At 45.2% G+C, this 17,805-nt stretch overlaps 2 protein-coding genes and 1 long non-coding RNA gene across 3 annotated transcripts in view; 2 read left to right on the forward strand and 1 right to left on the reverse strand.

Annotated features, from left to right (window-relative positions):
• Nucleotides 1-9,085: 9,085 nt before the first annotated feature.
• LOC115295658 lies at nucleotides 9,086-17,207 on the reverse strand. Its single transcript, XR_003910511.1, has 3 exons — nucleotides 17,151-17,207; nucleotides 15,024-15,094; nucleotides 9,086-9,701 (listed from the first exon to the last, which is right to left on the reverse strand). It is a non-coding gene; the product is annotated as an uncharacterized LOC115295658 (long non-coding RNA).
• A 246-nt stretch (nucleotides 17,208-17,453) lies between these two features.
• LOC115296524 (zinc finger protein 91-like) overlaps nucleotides 17,454-17,805 on the forward strand; it is an 80,479-nt gene continuing 80,127 nt past the window's right edge. Inside the window, exon 1 of the mRNA XM_029944976.1 lies at nucleotides 17,454-17,540. The gene's annotated coding sequence lies outside the window, so the exon portion shown is untranslated. The remainder of the gene's footprint in view (nucleotides 17,541-17,805) is intronic.
• Nucleotides 17,472-17,805, forward strand: part of LOC115295647 (zinc finger protein 665-like) — a 114,016-nt gene continuing 113,682 nt past the window's right edge. Inside the window, exon 1 of the mRNA XM_029943749.1 lies at nucleotides 17,472-17,540. The gene's annotated coding sequence lies outside the window, so the exon portion shown is untranslated. The remainder of the gene's footprint in view (nucleotides 17,541-17,805) is intronic.

Raw genomic sequence — 17,805 nt, forward strand, 5'->3', positions numbered from 1 at the left:
AAGTGTACTCTTCTTGCATTTCACTCTAGGTTTCACAATTTTTAAATCTTTCTAGAAAGTACAGATGACCCGAATATAGTGAGTTCTCGCTGGGAAGAAATTAACGGCCCTTCGGAGAGGGGACCCCAGCGCAGGCCCCTGTCCTACGTCTGTCTGACCTTGTTCCAGGAAACTGTACTTTCAGGCAAGTGGTTTCCCCTCCTAGACTGTGCTTTCCAGTACTTGTGTCCTGACCATTTCCTTAAATCGATGCCTGTAACATACGCCGTGCCGTACTCTCTTTGACCGAGTCGCGAGGCGGATTTGGCTTCCGTGGGGGTTTTGGTTGGCAACCCCTTCAGAGTGAAATCCTCACTGATGAATACGCACTAAAGGTGCCTGGTTATTGGAACCTTTCGGTTTTGATTGTCAGGAGTGGGATGCGGATGGCATCTCTGTGCTGGGTTGACTTCTGAAAGAGAGAGAGTTGTTATCTTTAGAGAGTAAGGCCAAGTCGTATGATTTATCTGTTTTCTCATTCTTTTTCTTTTTGTCATAAATATATTTTTTTTAATTTCTTAAGTTATTTTGAGAGAGAGAGAGGGCATGCATGCACAAGAGACGGGCAGAGAGGGAGAGACAGAATCCCAAGCAGGCTCCAGAGCCTTAAGCGCAGAGCCCAGAGTGGGGCTTGAAGTCACGAACTGTGAGATCGTGACCTGAGCCGGAATCAAGAATCAGACACTTAACCAACAGAGCCACCCAGGTGCCCCTTTAATTTCTGTTTTACTCCTGAGTATATGCCAACATAAGGTTGTACCATGATTTATGTGTCCTTCCATCTAGAATGGACATTTGGACTGTTTCCAGCTTAAAAAAATTTTTTAATGGTCATTAATTTTTGAAGGAGAGAGAGACCAAGCTTGAGTGGGGGAGGGACAGAGAGAGAGGGAGATGCAGAATCTGAGGCAGACTCCAGACTCTGAGCCGTCAGTGCATGAGGCCTGAACCCATGAACGGTGAGATCGTGACCTGAGCCAAAGTCAGATGCTTAACTGACTAAGTCACCCAGGCGCCCCAGGCTGTTACTGCTTTGAACATTACAAATAAAGCTGCCATCACATTTGATATAAGTCTTTGTGTGGACATATATTTTTATGTTCTGGGGTAAATACCCCAGAGTGGAAAGGTCAGATTCTATGGTGAGTTTATGCTTAATATTTTAAAAGTTGGGAAACTCTCCTGCGGAGGGGGTACTGTGTTACCTTCCAGACTTCAGTGCATGAGTGTATGAGACCTTCAGCGTCCGCATCCTCACCAGCACTTGGGAGAATCAGTCTGTTTAATTTTCCCTCATTTGATGGGTTGTAGTAGTATCTCACTGTGGTTTTAGTTTGCATTTTCCAGATGACTAATGACATTAGGCATATTTTCAGATGCTTATTGGCCATTCGTAGAACTTATTTTGTGCAGAATACTTTTCCTCTTTGATTTTAATTTTTAACCTTTCCTTATATCTATGTATTGTTGAGAAGGAGAGAAGCAAAGCATGAGTGGGGGAGGAACAGAGAGAGGAAGACACAGAATCCAAAGCAGCTCCAGGCTCTGAGCTATCAGCACAGGGCCTAATGTGGGGCTCGAACCCACAAACCACGAGATCATGACCTTGGCTGATGTTGGTCGCTTAACTGACTGAGCCAACCAAGAATCCTTAGTTTTGTTTTTAAATTCCTCTTTATTTTTTTTTTTAAGTAAACTAACCCCAACATGGGCTCTGTACTCACAACTCCAAGACCCAGACTTGCATGATCCACTGACTGAGGTAGTCAGGTGCCGCTCCTTTTCTTATTTTAAATACTTTATTGGAGTGCATGAGTGGCTCAGTTGGTTGAGGGTCCAACTCTTGATTTTGGCTCAGGTCATGATCCCAGGATCCTGGGATCGAGCCCTGCATGGGGCTCTCTGCTTAGTGTGGAGTCTGCCTGACAGTCTTCCTCTGCCCCGTTCCCCTGTTCACGCTCGCTCTTGCTCTCTCTTTCTCAAAAAAAATAATAACAAAAATAGTATTTTTTGTTTCACTTAGTTGTCAGAGTCTGTTTACATTCTGAAACAATGTGCTCATTCATTTTATTTTATTTATTTTATTTTATTTTAACCATTTATTTATTTTGACAGAGAGAGAGACTAGAGGAGGGGCGGAGACAGACAATCCCAAGCAGGCTCTACACTGTCAGCCCAGAGCCTGATGCAGGGCTAGATCCCACGACCCACGAGATCATGACCTGAGCCGAAATTAAGAGTTGGTTGCTTAACCGACCGACGTACCTAGGTACCCTGACACCATTTCATGATTGTATATATGTGTTGTTCATATTTATTGTGAGTATGTGACTTTTAATTTTCCTAATTTTCCAAAGCGCCAAAGTGTTGAATTTCAATTAAGTCTGATTCATCAGTTTTTCTTCTTTTGTTTCATGCTTTTTGTGTTCTATTTACCTAACCATTGCCTATCCCAAGGCTGTAAAAATTTCCTTTTTTTTTCTAGAACTTTTGTAGTTCTAGGTTTTATATTGAGATCTGTGGTCTGTTTTCAGTTCTTTTTATATATTGTGTGGTATTTTTGAGTGTTAAATCAATCTTTATTCACAGAGTAAATGCTAAATGATCATGATATTCTTTTCATTTAGTCTTGGATTAACCTTGCTAGTATTTCGGTTAAGGGTTTTTTGCCTGTCTGCATGTATGGTATTGGTCTATGCCTTTTTCTGTCCTTTTGCAAGGTCTCTGTCACGTTTGCATATGAGGCTCACACTGCCCGAAGAAAGCTAGTTGGCCACTGATCTGTTCCTCCTTCTCTTCCTGAAACATCTGTGAACAAATGGTGGTATTTCTTCCTTGAATGTTTGTGGCATTTACCAGTACAATCTCCTGTGCTCGAAGTTTTTATTTTGGAAAAGGTTTTTTGTTTTGTTTTTTAAATAGATGGTATTTATTATTTTTTTTAAATGCTTGCTTATTTATATATGTATGTATTTACTTACTTACTTATTTTTCTTTATTGAGAGTGAGAGAGTATGAATAAGAGAGGGACAGAGAGAGGGGGAGAGAGAAAATCCCAAGAGGGTTCTGTGCTCTCCATGCAGATCTGCATTTGGGACTTAATCTCATCGTCTGAGAGATCATGACTTGAGCCAAAACCAAGAGTCAAATGCTTAGGTTTTCTGGTTTTTTTCTTGTAATGTTTCGTAAGTTGTAATTTGCACGAAATCTGCCTATTGCATCTCCGTTGTCAAATTTGTTGGGATAAAGGATCCCATATGCCTTCTGCCCCGACGTGTGCCTAGCCGCCCCCATCGTCAGCATCACTCAGAGCATTGCATGCATTTTACCCAGGGTGAATCCACACTACCGCGTCCTATCCAGTTGAAGTCTGTCGTTCAAGCCTACAGCCTTCGGGTTCCCTCTTGCTGTCCGGCGTTCTGTGGGTTTGGACAGATGCGTAGTGGCACATAGCTGTCATCGTCTCATACATAGGTATCACGCAGACACCTGTCATATTCTCTGCCCTAAATATGCTCTGTGGTCCACTATTTTGTCTGTTTCCACTGTCCCCTCCCTGACCAACACTGATCTGTTTATTGTCTTCAGAGTTTTGCCTCTTCCAGAATGTCATTAGTCGGAATAATACATTAAGGAGCCTCCTCAGATTGGCTTCTTTTACTTTGTGAAATGCATTTATGCCTCTTCTGTATATGGCTTTCATGATATTGAGGTATGTCCCATCTGTCCCTCCTTTGGGGAGAGTTTTTATCAAGCATGGGTGTTGTACTTTGTCACATGCTTTTGCTGCATCTATTGAGAGAATCATGTGGTCCTTATCCTTTCTTTTTTTTAACATGGTGTATCATGTTGATTGATTTGGAAATATTAAACCACACTTACAGCCCGGGAATAAATCCCACTTGATGTGGGTGAATAAATTTTTTAATGCACTGTTGGATTTGATTTACTGTTATCTTATTGAGAATTTTTGCATCTATGATTACCAGGGATATTGGCCTGTAATTCCTCTTTTTGTGGGGTCTTTGGTTTTGGAATCAAGCCAATGCTGCCCTCGTCGAATGAGTTGGAAAGTTTTCCTTCATTGTTTGTTTTGTGGAACAGTTTGAGAAAAATAGCTATTAACTTTTCTTGAAATATCTGGTGGAATTCCCCTGGGATGCCATTTGGTCCAGGATTCTTGTTTGGTGGGAGATTTTTTATTACCCATTCGATTTCTTTGCTGGTTTTGGGTCTGTTTAAATTTTCTGTTTTTTCCTGTTTCAGTTTTGGTAATTTATTTATTTATAGGGATTTGTCCGTTTCTTCCAGGTTGCCCAATTTGTTGGCATATAATTTTTGTAGTATGCTCTTATAATTGTATTTCTCTGTTGTTGCTTGTGATCTCTCTAATTCATGGTATTTTTGTTTGATACCTTTCTCTTTTTTTTTTTTTTTTTGATAAGTCTGGCTAGGAGTTTATCAATTTTATTAACTCTTTTAAAAACCCAGCACCTAGTTTCATTGATCTTTTCTACTCTTGTTGGGGTTTTTTGTTTCTATATAACCTATTTCTGTTCTAATCTTTATTCCCTTCTTCTGCTGGCTTAGGCTCCATTTGTTGTTCCTTTTCTGGCTCTTTTAGGTGCAAGGTTAGTTGTGTATTTGAGATTTTTATTGCTTCTGGAGGCAGTCCTGTATTCCTATATATTTCCCTTTTATGACTGCCTTTGCTGCATCCCAGAGGTTTTTCAAATCTCGTGTTTTCATCATTTGCTTCCATGTATTTTTTATTTCTTCTTTAATTTCCTGGTTAGCCGATTCATTCTTAAGTAGTATGTTCTTTAAACTCCATGTATTTGTGGTCTTTCCAAATTTGTTCTTGTAGTTGACTTCAAGTTTCATAGTTTTGCGGTTGGAAAATACACATAGTATGTTCTCCATCTTTTTTATTTCTCGAGGGCTGATTTGTGACCTAGTATATGATCTGTTCTGTGGAATGCACCACGTATGTTTGGCAAGAATGTGTATTCTGCTGCTTTAGGATGAAATGCTCTGAACATATCTGTTAAGCCCTTCTGGTCCAGGGTGTCATTCAAAGCCATGCTTTCCTTGTTGTTTTTCTGCTTAGATGATGTGTCCATGGCTGTAAGGGCGGTATTGAAGTCTCCCACTATTATTGTAGTATTAACAATTAGCTTTTTTATGTTTGTTATTAATGTATCTATTTGGGAGCTCCAAGTTGGGGGCTTAAATATTTACAGTTGTTAGATCTTGTTGGACAAACCCCTTTATGATGATATAGAGCCCTTCTCCATCTCTTGTTACAGCCTGTGGTTTTAAACGTAGTTTGTCGGATATGAATACAGGTACCCTGGGTTTCTTTTGACATTCCTTAGCTTGATAAATGTTTCTCCATCCACGCATTCAATCTGTAGGTGTCTTTACATCTAAAATGGGTCTCCTGTATGCATTGTCAGATGGGTCTTGTTTTTTATCCATTCTGATACCCTATGTCATTTGATTGGAGCATATAGTCTGTTAACGTTCAGTTTGATTATTGACAAATACAAATTTAGTGCCATTATAATACCTGTAAATTGATTTCAGGAAATTTTCTCTTTTGCTTTCGGTTTTTAATTCCTACTCAGAGAATTCTCAATGATATTTGTTACAGGACTGGTTTAGTGGTCATGAACTCCTTTAGGTTTTGTTTGTCTGGGAAACCCTATCTCTTCTCTTCTGAATGCTGGCCTTACTGGATAGAGTATTCATGGCTACATATTTTTTCCCCTTCAGCACTTTGAGTATATTGTGCCACTCCTTTCTGGCCTGCCACGGTTTTTTTTTTTTTGAGAGATCTGCTGCTACCCTTATATTTCTTCCTTTTAGATTAAGTATTTCTTTCTTTTGCTGCTTTCAGGATTCCTTCCTTATCTCTGTCTTTTTGAAGTATCCACCTACTTTTGCTGATTTTGGTGAGAGTTCTCTGTGCCTTCTGTATTTGGATGTTTGTTTCCTTCCCCAGATTAGGAAGCTTTCAGCTATAATTTGCTTGAATAACCCTTCTGCATCTTTTACCATTTCTTCTTCCTTTGGAAATCCTATGATCTGAATGTTATCATGCTTTATGGAATCACTGAGTTCTGTAAGTGTACTTTCATGATTTAAGATTTCTCTTTTCCTTTTCAGCTTCATTTATTTCCATAATTTTATCTTCTATATCACTTATTTGTTCCTCTGATTCTTCGATCTTTGTGGTCATTGCATCCAGGTAGTTTTCATCTCAGTTATTGCATTTTTTATTTTGTGCTGACTAGTTTTTACATCCTTCATCTGTAGTAAGGGACTCCCTGGTGTCTTCTGTGCTTGTCTCAAGCCCAGCTAGTGTCCTGATGATTATCGTTTTAAATTCTGAATCAGGGATATTACTTATATAAGTTTCAGTTAGGTCCCTAGCTGTGATCTTTATTGTTCTTTCTTTTGGGATGAATTCCTCCATCTTGGCATCTTGTCAAGGTCGCCATCTTCTGTGTGTTAGGAAAACCTGTTACATTTTCTCCTCCTGAGAATAATGGCTGTACAAAGAAGCGGTCATATGGTGTCCAGAGCTTGGTGCCTTGCAAGCTGTGTCTGGTGTGTGCTGTGGGCACTCAGTTACAGTGTTTTGGCTTTTCCTTCCCTCAGGTCAGTCCTCTGCAGAGTTTCTCTTTGCCTGCCATGGGCAGTGTTTGGTCCTTGGCCAGAGTGTGGTGAGTTGTAACTAGGTGTACTTTAGTCTGCTTGCTAAGAAACCAGATCCAGTTTCCAGCAGAGCGGAAGCTCTGCAGCACTCTGTGGTTAGTAGACTTGATGCATGCGTGTGGGGGGTGTTTGTGGGGTCTTCTGGGGGAGGGGCCCACTGCTGCTCTGGCTCTCAGGCACCCTTGTCCTAATCCAGAAGCACCTGCAGAATACAGGGAGGTGGGGATTGGTGAATGTGGCTCAGGCCTCTGTGGTGGGTGAGACATGCTGCCCATTGGTCTCCCCATGCTGATGTCTGCCGAGGTGGGGGGAGAGCATCTGCCCGGTCCAGGAAGCTCCTACGGAAGAGAGAACAGTCTCCCCTCATGTGTCCCAGGTGTCCCTCGGTTCCCTGTCTTCACCTGTCTGTGTCTGGGCCACCTGGCTACCCAGCAGACCTGAATTTGTTCTCAGATACACCAGCTGGGGTCTAGAACTTCAGGGACCCACGCTGATCCTCTGGGTGAGGGTCTCTCTGCACTGGAGCTGATGCTGCTTGTCCCAGCAGGTCAGGTACATGAATGCACAAGCGCTTGGTGTATAGAGGAAAGCTCTGCAAGAAGCCATTTTCCAGATTAGCTGCCCTCAGCAGGTGTCCCTACCCCATGTGCTCAGGAACCTGGTGGCTCAATGGAGCTCGTGGACTCTTGGTCCCCAGAGAGGCAGTGCCGCCCCTCCGAGATGCACTCCAAGGAAGGGAGCTGTCTCTCCCAACAAGACCCACGGGACCCTCAGAAGGCACTGGCTGCTCCGGGCCCCCTCCCCTCTCCACAGGAGCCTGCTGTGCCTGCTGAACTGCATGCCTGCCCGGCCTGACGTCTCTGGAGACCCAAGGCTTGGGGCTCCCTGACAGTTGACCCCTCTCGCTCTCCCAGTCATCGGTTTGGGGGGAGTGCTTTTCTTGTGTGTGACCCCCTGTATGCTGCTCTCTCACTCTCTCTCTGTCTCTCCATCCTTCTCTCCTCTTTCTGTGATCAGGTCTTCTCTGCAGCATCCATGATTGCTTGGTCTCCTCTTCTCTTACCCTCCATGATGCGGCCTCTTCTCTCCCTGTAGATGTGGGGTCTGATCCTTCAGTCCTCAGATAGATTTCCTGGTGTTGAGGATGACTTGATACTTACCTGGCTGTTTCAGGGAAGAGGTGAGCCTAGGCTCCCCCTGCGACTGTGCCGTCTCACCTCCTTCCCATCTCAATTTTATGCAATTCATCGTCTTCTTGAGGTCGGTTGCTGCTGCTGTCTCCATTTTACCAGGAAGCAGTTCCCATAGGGGCCCTGGACACATCCTGCAGCCTGGCTGAGGAGGGAGGACTTGACACTTGGTTCGCTGTTGGAGCTGGAGTGCAGCTTTGGTCATATGGAGTCTGGGGAGTAGTGAGAGAGGGCGCACAGCGTACTCGGCCGTGACCACATGGACCCTGAACACACCCTTGCTACAGGAGATGCTTGTGCTCTTCCCATGGCTTCAGGGTCAGGTTCCTATTAACACCTGATTCACCCTCATCACCATTCAGAACTGACCCCTTTATCCTGGAAGGACGATGGGACCGTATTTCGCTGTCCATTAACATCAGGAGCTAGTTCACCATAAGAGCGTCAGTGTCCTTCTCGTTGTTGTCTCGTGTCAGTCAAGCATCATTTGTATTTGAAAGTGCTTGATCCTAACATTGTCCTGGAAGGAGTGTCCAGAAAACATAATTGTATTAAATCCTCCAGGTGTTATGCCTAGATCGCAATATCCTCTAGGACCAGAGACCACCAGGGAGACTGAGTCATGCATGCAGAAGCAAAGGGCTTTTTTATTACGGGCTTAAGTTTGGTCTCTCAGACGTCACCAGCTCAGTGGATTCGTGCAAAGAGTCCCCCGAACAAGGGCTGAGCAGGGTTTTTATGTGGTTTGGGAAGGGGGAATTACAAGAAATTGTGACATAGGTACAGTGATCCAATCATTATCATTTAACAGCATTGGCAGCAACTTTAACCATACACATTGTTTAGAGCGTTCATTAGTTTTGATGGGACCCAATTACAATATTTAGAGTAGTTTTGAAACTAACCAATTACAGAGCGAGCCCAGGGTCTTGTTCAGTGACTAACGGGTTAACTTTAGCATCAGTCAACAGAGTCCAATCTATACTGGCCTCACTTTCAGGAGTTTGGAAGGTGGTGGCTGGCTTTTCCTGATTGGGTGTTTATAAGGGTGGTCTCTCTTGCCTTGAGAAATGTGTAACTGCCTGCTAGTTTCAGGGAAACTGAAACTTAGGCCTTTAAGGTTAGAGGGGAAACTTAAAGCCTGTCATGGAGTCAGTTTGGTTCAGACCTGTGTCCTTTAACAGGAAGAAATTAAAAAATACAAAAGCTTTGTAGATGACGGTTGATGAATGATTTACTGTCCCTAAGTGCGCAGGCCTGAATGTGGTACTTAAAGCCGACACATTCTCGGCCTCTGGTACAAGAGAGAGGCTCCTGTGTTGGCCGAGGAAGGTTTCTTATTCTAGCGTCTGGAAACCCATCGAAGATAAAACTCCATCATTACTTGCTAAAAATAAAGTAAATCTACAGCAACAAATAAGAAAACCTCAAGTCTCTGTTCTTTTCTCAGCTTCCTCCTCAAATTCCTGTTTATACCTGTTCTGAGTTGTCCTGAGAGTTGTGTCATAAGGAGACCAAAGAGACCATTTGCTCTAAGACTTGGCGTCTTCCCGAAGCACAAGGGCTTCCTCTCCTTTCTTAGACTGACTGTCACAACCTCGGGGGGAGCCAGCAGCTCCATAGCTGCAGTCCTCATCGTCACCAGTTCTGTGAACCATCCTCAATGCCTTTGCCCCAAAACTCCATCATGTTGAATGGAAATCAGCAGTGATGAGCACCAGATTATCCTCTCTGAGTGGTCCCTGGGTCCTGGGAGAGAGAGCAAAGAGGTGGCCATGCAGGCAAGTTCTCTATCCTGCCTTCAGACTTTTACTTGTCTGTCCATCCACCTACCTGTCCTCCCAACGATGTACCCATCCACCCGTCTGTCCACCCACCAGCCCGCCCAACCCCCCTCAATCTTTGCACCCACCCAAGTAACCATCCATCTGCCCATCCATTCGCCAATCCACCCCCCACCACCCCCCAACGATCCATCTATCCATCCGTAGGTATATTTGCCTATCTGTTTTTCTGCTCACACATTTCCTACCTTCCTACCTACCTACCTAAAGTATTGCTATGTGTGTAGGGGGGGCAGTTAAATCTAGAAACTCTTTTTGTAAGATTATCTGATAGATTACGACTACTTGCAGCCCACTGAAATTCACAAGTCTTCAAAACGAAGTTCCTTTCCCCTCACACATTCTCTATAAGCATGGAACAGCACTTAAGTGGGTCCTGTGTCGGCAGCTTGACCTTGAGGCTCCTTTGGAGAATGTTTGACCCAGCGTTTGCTATAGAAATACTATTTTAGGGGCACCTGGGTGGCTCAGTCGGTTGAGCCTTCAACTTCGGCTCAGGTCAGATCTCATGTTCATGGGTTCCAGCCCTGTGTCGGGCTCTGTGCTGACAGCTAGCTTTGAGCCTGGAGCCTGTTTCCTGTTCTGTCTCCCTCTCTCTCTGCCCCTACCCCTCTCATGCTCTGTCTCTCTCTGTATCAAAAATAAATAAAACATTAAAAAATTTTTTAAAAAAGAGAAAAAGACATACTATTTTAGTATTGGGAGAAACCTGAAAAATAATCCAACATAAACTTTATTTTCAGGAATATTTTCCTTATTTTGTTTCTCATATTTTTTAGAAATTTCAGTGTCCTCTTTTCTGGATCTTGTGGTCTCTTTTTGAGAGCTTTTTGCATCTAGCTTTTCATCTGCTCGGATCTTAAATATATTTTTCTAAAGACATGATAACATGGATACTTTTACTGTGGGTATTTTGTGTGGACATGAGTGTAAGTGAGCTGTTTGCTTGTTCTTCTTTTGGTGAATGGCCAGAACTATTTATTTTTATTGCTAACCAGCTTGCTGTTTTTGAAGTTATATTATTTGGTGGTTTGCTTTAAGATTTAATTTTATTATATTTTTATATATGTTAATATTATTATGTTTTCCTTATTCTATTTATTTAATTTTTTAAAATGTTTATTCATGTTTTGAGACACAGAGACAGAGCACCAGTAGGTGAGCGGCAGAGACACAGAATTCAAAGCAGGCTTCGGAGTCTGAGCTTTCATCACAGAGCCCATTGCAGGGCTTGAACTCACAAACTGCAAGATCATGACCAGAGCCAAAGACGGATATTTAACCAACTGAGCCACCAAGATGCCCCCTATTTAAGGTGAGCGCTACAGGGTCGGCCTTAGCTCGTGCAGTTGCTTTGCGTCTGGTTCATAAAGTGAGCGCTACATCCAATGTGGGGCTTAAACTCACATTCATAAGAGCAATGGTGGCATGCTCCACCAACTGACCCAGCCAGGCACTCTTTCCGTTTTTGTTTTAATTTAGTAATATTAGTTTCCAGTTATTACTTGACAGCTTGATGGAAAAAAGATCTGACCTTACGTTGCCACCATTTTCTTTTTCTTCAAACCCCATCTCCACTGTCCAACATATACTTGTATTTAAGATGAAATCAGCTATCCTGTGAAAACATACCCATCTTACTTTCTGATGTATCTGGAAAGTACTTTGCAGCTACGATGAGTTCAAAATAACTGGTTGGGTTTGTGAACTTGAAACAGCCATGAGTTCTTCAGATGTCCTTGCTCGGTGGCCACCCCTGCCTCAGAGTTGGGGCAAGTGCTACATTTGCTTCTGTTGTGCTGATAATTCTGATTCAGAGGAGTTTGGATACAACACAGAAAGATGGGCTATTTTGTATTTCCTTAGTTAAAACAATGTTCCAGGGGCACCTGGTTGGCTCAGTCGGAAGAGGGTGTGACACTTGATCTCAGGGTTTTGAGATCCAGTCCCATATTGGATGTTGAAATTACTTAAAATAAAAATAAATTTTTCTTTCCTTTAGTTGTTGAGAATTCTGTGCCCAGAGCTCACACCCCTGAATTCATCCATCTCTGCCCAACATGTGTCCAGGGGACCCCGTGAGTGCTGGGCGCAGGGCCAGCTGTTCCCCAAAGCTGCCCTTCTGCAGCGGATGTTCAGAGACTATCCACAGTAACAAGATCACAGCCTCGTGGTGCACAGATTCAGATGTCAGAGGGGTGATCTTTTTATCAACTGGGACAGTCACCAAGACGACTGTAAACATGACTCGTACATTAGTGGAAACGCCTTGTAGGGCTGCCTGCCTCAGCTTTGCTCCGGATGGGGGAGCCCACCTCTGTGACCTGGGTGGCTCTGTGGGTGCCCGGTGACACATGTGAGTCTTACCGAAGCTCAGGGTTGTCTCTCTCCAGGTGATTTTGGGGAGAGAAGACGAAGAGTGTTTCAGGCAGAGCAAACAATGTGGATAAAAGCCACAGGACAAAAGAGAGTCTGGTGGTTCAAAGAATTAAAGAAAATTTAGTGCGTGTGCCTGGTTGGCTCAGTAGGTGGAGCATCTGACTTCAGCTCAGGTCATGATCTTACCGTTCCTGGGCTTGAGCCCTGAGTTGGGCTCTGTGCTAACAGCCTGGAGCTTCCTCAGATTCTGTGTCTTTTTCTCTCTGCCTCTCCCCCACCTGTCTTTTGTCTCTGTCTCTCAAAGGTGAATAAATGTAAAAAAAATTTTTTTTAAAAGAATAATTTAGTGAAATGAGAGAAAGTGGCGAGGATGTGGGAGCATGGGTGGCAGGGGTGAGGAGGCCTGCAGAAGCTCTCGTGGGGGAGAATGGGGGGCAGGGGATTAGGCTGTCTGTGGATGCTCTTGAGGGAGAGCGTGGGGGTGGGGGGTTAGGACCCCTCGAAGGGGAGGCAGGGTGCACTGTCAGGGCACTGGCACATGGTTGGTCATGTACCTGTTTTATCCTAAGGGCAAGAGAAGCCACTGGACCAGTGAAGTTTACTGAGTGGGACAGGGAAGATGGGACTCATCCAGATATTAACTGCCCCCTTAGTGTTTGACTACTCAACTGCTTTTTTTTTTTTACCTGGAAGTCTATTTATCTCGATGTCAATATCAGTAGTATTTTATATCAGTGGCACTTCATACCTTTTAGGATTTTTTAATTTTTAAAAAGATTTTATATTTAAGTAATCTCTGCACTCGTTGTGGGGCTCGAACTTACCACCCTGAGATCAGGAGTCGTGTGCTGTATAGACTGAGGCAGCCAGGCCTCAGCCTTCTACTTTTGTTCAGCATGTAACCTAAATGTTGGAGCATTTGTCGGTAGCAGGCCCTGTGCTGGGCACGGGGCTACACAGAGGACAGGGAGTCAGTCCTGCCTGACAGGACAGGTGTGCTCACGCTGATGTCAACTAGCTTCTGTCCCGCTCCCGCCCCAGTGTAGAGCCTGCTTGGGATCTCCCCTTCCCGGGCCTCCCACCGCCCTCAAAATAAGTAAACATTAAAAAATCAGGGGACTGCAGAGTAATGCAAAAGGATAATCCTTTCTCACAGCATTTCTCTAACTCAAGAAACCACAGGCCCCCAGTGGCCATGGCACCCGGAGGAGGAACTGATCTTCCCAGTGGGGAGCACCGCCCTGGGCACAAGTCAGTCAGTGCCCACACCCTGCCCGCGTGCCAGCATCACCACGACTTGGGAGAGTGTGGATTAGGCGTTCAGCTTGAGCGTGCTGGGGTGTCTGGAGTTCAGCACCTTTCTGGAAGTGTCTGAGCACGGCTACTGCAGAGTAGACACGCTAGTGTGGACAGTTAGATACTGGCTGGCCGAGCAGGGAGGTGCAGCTGTGGTGGCGGATGGGCCGGCCTGCTGTGGGTGAGGACAGGAGAGGTGCGGGAGGACCGCACAGGGCCCTAGGGAGCCCCCCCCCTCCACTCCATCATCTGGGTGCCTGCAGACAGCAGACGTCCTGTTTCCTGTGATGTTCTTTGTGGTTTACACGCTGAATTTGCTCTGAAGACATAAATAATTTCTTTGATCTAAAAGAGGCATTAACTTATGACCTGTGTGCTGAAGTAGAGAATTGATGTGGACAAAATGTTCTCTCAGACTTCTGTAGTTGGCACGGGGTTTGGCTGAAAAAGGGGACTTGTATTAGGACAGACATCCCGCCCGCTGTAATCAGTGTACTCCATCCTGCTGCCTTTCCTGGTCCCGCCCCCCGTTTGCAGACGCCCCAGTGGTGGAAACAGAGAATATGGACGAGGCTGTGGCCACCGTGAGCGGGCTTCAGGTGGGCACGCACCACTTCCTCCTGAAGGGGACAGATCAGCGGGGCCTGAGCAGCGCCATCATGGTCACCATGGCCAGGGAGAGGGTGAGTGTAGAGCCTCAGAGCTGGAAAACGCTCTGCTTTTCAGCCTCAGGAGACTCTAAACAGGCCTTGATTGTTCGGAAATACTGGTGCTCCCTCATTCCCAGCAGATACTGAGCCTGAACCCATGTCGGACACTTAACGGACTGAGCCATCCAGGCGCCCCTAGTTAGGCCTCTCTAATGTCAACCCATAATCTATTTGAATTGGATAACAGAGGGGGAGGAGGTGGTCTGGAGGGCAGCTCCCTGATTTCACCTATTTGTTTAAGTGAAGTTTCTTTAGCCTGTATGGGAAATGTCCAATTTTTCTTTCTATAGTCATTGGCTGTTGTTTCCGAATTGCCCTTATCCTTTATGGGGGAGAGGCCATCTATCCTGTCCTTTTTCGTCTATGTCGTTAGGAATATTATTTTGGGAGTGACAGGGAAAGTACAATCTTTCTCAGTTTTAGCCAATCTACCTACTTCTAACTGGAGATCCAAACCTTCCCATATGAAGTTACATAGTGAATGGATATTACCGGGATTTTTTGGGCCCCTTAAGCTAAAATACTGTTTTATTTAATCTCCTACCTTATTCCAAGTCAATGCATTAACAGTTCCTTTCTCTGGGAATCATGGACATCACTTTTGTACAAAACATAAAAAACATGCAACTTGCTGGGGCGGTATCTTGACCCCTTCTTTGAAAGCAGGCTTTGAGTCACGTCTATAGAGTCTGCTTTCTTTAGATTCCTATGGCCCATAGCTTCTCAAGTTCTGATCCTATGGACCACTGTAACCTTGCCTACCTCTACAGAGGGGTTTGCAGCCCCCTATGGTGGAGTCCTAACTGTCCCGAAAAATCAAAGGAGAAAGGGAAAGGGCTTACCTTCAGCTCCATGTTTGGGTGCCACTTGTCAGAGTCCAGCTCCAGCAAGTCCAGAGATTCCTGATGGATGGCTGGTGTCAGCGAGAGACAGAGACAGAGAGAGAGAGAGAGAGAGAGAGAGAGAGAGAGAGAGAGCGCGCCTCCAGTTTCTTTCTGATAACCAGACGGCATCTCTGCACTGACCTGAGAGCCATCTTTATTTATGGAAAAAAAAATGTATGGTGCCAGGATAGAAGTGGCATTTGCCTTAGACAACGATTTCTGATGACAAATTCTTTGGCATGTAAAAAATTCCCAGAACATAGATTGGTAGAAGACTGATGCAGATGTCTGATCAGTAGATATTGATGTAGGTGAGTTGGATGTTTATAATATGGGGAATGAAGAATTCAAACACAAGGCAATGTTTTGTTAATCCTCCCTTTCGGGGGTGCATCACCGAGAATAGAATCCACAAGAAACTGGAGTTGATTACTTGGGTTTTATTTTAGTTTGGCCCCTTCTGAGCTCTTGAGAGTCCCTGGAAGAGAGCCCCGCCAAGCCAGAGCTCAGGGTTATAAAGGGTTTTGGCAAGACAAAATAAGTGATTCTGTTACTAACTAATTACAATTACAGCATTTCATTATAGCCAATTATATTACAACACACAACCATTAGCTGTTGGCTGATCCTATTATTTTAAAGTTCTTTATCTCTTAAAATGACCAATCATAGTTAGAAAGCGACATACCCCGGGGCAGTAACTAGGTGACTTTCACCTGTTGACCTTGCCTTGGCCAGGTCTTAGTAAAGGGGTGGGGTTGCTTAACAGCATCTTAAACAAGTTAGCCTTTAGGTTACATCAATAGTTGCACCTTAGTGGCTTTGCAGAGCCTGTTGTAGGATAGCAAACTGAGTAAAATATGGAAAATCATTTAAAAAAATTTTTTTAATGTTTTATTTATTTTTTATACAGAGAGAGACAGAGCATGAGAGGGGGCAGAGAGAGAAGGAGACACAGAACCGGAAGCAGGCTCCCGGTTCTCAGCTAGCTGTCAGCACAGAGCCAGACATGGGGCTTGAACCCACGAACGTGAGATCTGACCTGAGCTGAAGTCGGAGGCTTAACCGACTGAGCTACCCAGGCGCCCCAGAATTGAAAATCATTAACTTGCTGTTTTGGCTTCTGTAAATTGCTTTGCAAATGTTTCTCTCTGTTCACTGTTCAACTATGTGGTGTGGTGACCACTACGTGGCTCTCTGTTGAAATTATTGGAATGTGCTAACCTAGCCTATTAATTTGCCTGCTTTCTAAACAGACAACTTAGGTCATAATTTGCATGCCCGCCCCCCTGTTTGAAGCTGAGGAGACAAAGCATACATGTGGAAAGTCACCTATTCACTATCTCACAGAACCTGGAGTGCCTAACTACAATTGGTCATTTCAAAACCCTCTTAAGTCAAAGAACTTTAAAACTGATAGGGTCCCGCCAGAACTACTGTCTGTTTGTTAAAATGTGACTGGATATCCTGCAATGCTGCAAACTTATTTGGTTAACTAAATGATGATGTTTGCAGCCTTGCTAAAGTCAATATAAGCTCACTGCTACCTTTGTTGGGGGCCATTCTCTGCTCCTTAACCAGGGAGATCAGGTTTGGCTCGGCGGTAAATAAAATCTTGCCTCGCTTCTGTTGGGTGTTTGGTGGTCTTTATCATCACCCTGTTACAAGCCCAATCGCTCAACCTTTAATTATTAACCAAGGTTGGAGAGTAAAACAATGTGTTTTTGGTTTGGTTTTTTTTTTTTCACCATAAGGGTCAATCTGACCCAAGGGGGTCTTACACTTTTTAGCATAGCAAAGGCAGAAGTTGGTTTTTGTGAGCAGGGTCAATAGCTTGTTTTCTTGAGCGGAAGAAAAATAGATTTCTCAGGAAATATAATACTTGATTCCATAAACACAAAAGAAGAAATTCCTATAATAAGTTCCTTCACAAGGTACAATTAGCATATTTTAAGATAAGAGGACAAGTCACTCCGATACCAGTCAGCCAGGTGCCTTGGGGGTTTGTGCTCCAGCAAAAATAATTGAGTGGGGCATAGACATCTATCCCATCTGGCGGCGGGACGCCTTGCAATCCCGCCTTACCTCACAAGGAGTTTCCTCATCTTTGGAGTTCAGAATGGCTTCTTACACTAGGTCCCCTGTAGCTGGGAGGTGGCCCCGCGGGGACCCAAGTTCCAGAAGGCGAGCGGATTGGGCCAGCAGTGCAGCCCCTTCCGCCCCTTCCGCTCCTTCTTCCGCCCCTTCCGCCCGTATTTGGGGGCGCATGCGCGCTGGCGCTCCGCCGTGATAACCACGGAACTAAAGGCGCTGAATCGCGGGCGCCTCTTTCGGCGCTGGCGCTGCTGTGGAAGCTGCTGCGCGGCGCGGGGGCGTCCCAGGCTGGGGTCCCCTCAGACCGCTGCTGCCCGGCCCGCGGTTCCGACAGCTCGGCGCGGTACTGGGCCGGGGTCGCTCCTCTGGGGCTCAGTCCGGGTGAGGGAAAGAGGGGGCGGAGATGTCGTGGGAGGGCGGGCGCCGCGTGTGTGCGTGGGTGAGAGTGCGCGCGTGTGAGCCGAACGCGTGTGAGGGGTGAGTGTACACGGGTGAGTGCGCGGTGACAGGACGGTGGCGGGGAGCCGGTGGGACGGCGGTGCTGCTCCCCCGCGTCCGCCGCGCCGCCTGCAGCGTGAGCCGAGGGGCGGCGGGGTGCCGGCGCCCGGAGTCAGGAAGTTACTTCAGGTGCCGCGGGAGCCGTGGC

Source organism: Suricata suricatta, chromosome 7 (genome assembly GCF_006229205.1).
Source record: "Suricata suricatta isolate VVHF042 chromosome 7, meerkat_22Aug2017_6uvM2_HiC, whole genome shotgun sequence".
In the NCBI taxonomy this organism is placed as follows: domain Eukaryota; kingdom Metazoa; phylum Chordata; class Mammalia; order Carnivora; family Herpestidae; genus Suricata; species Suricata suricatta.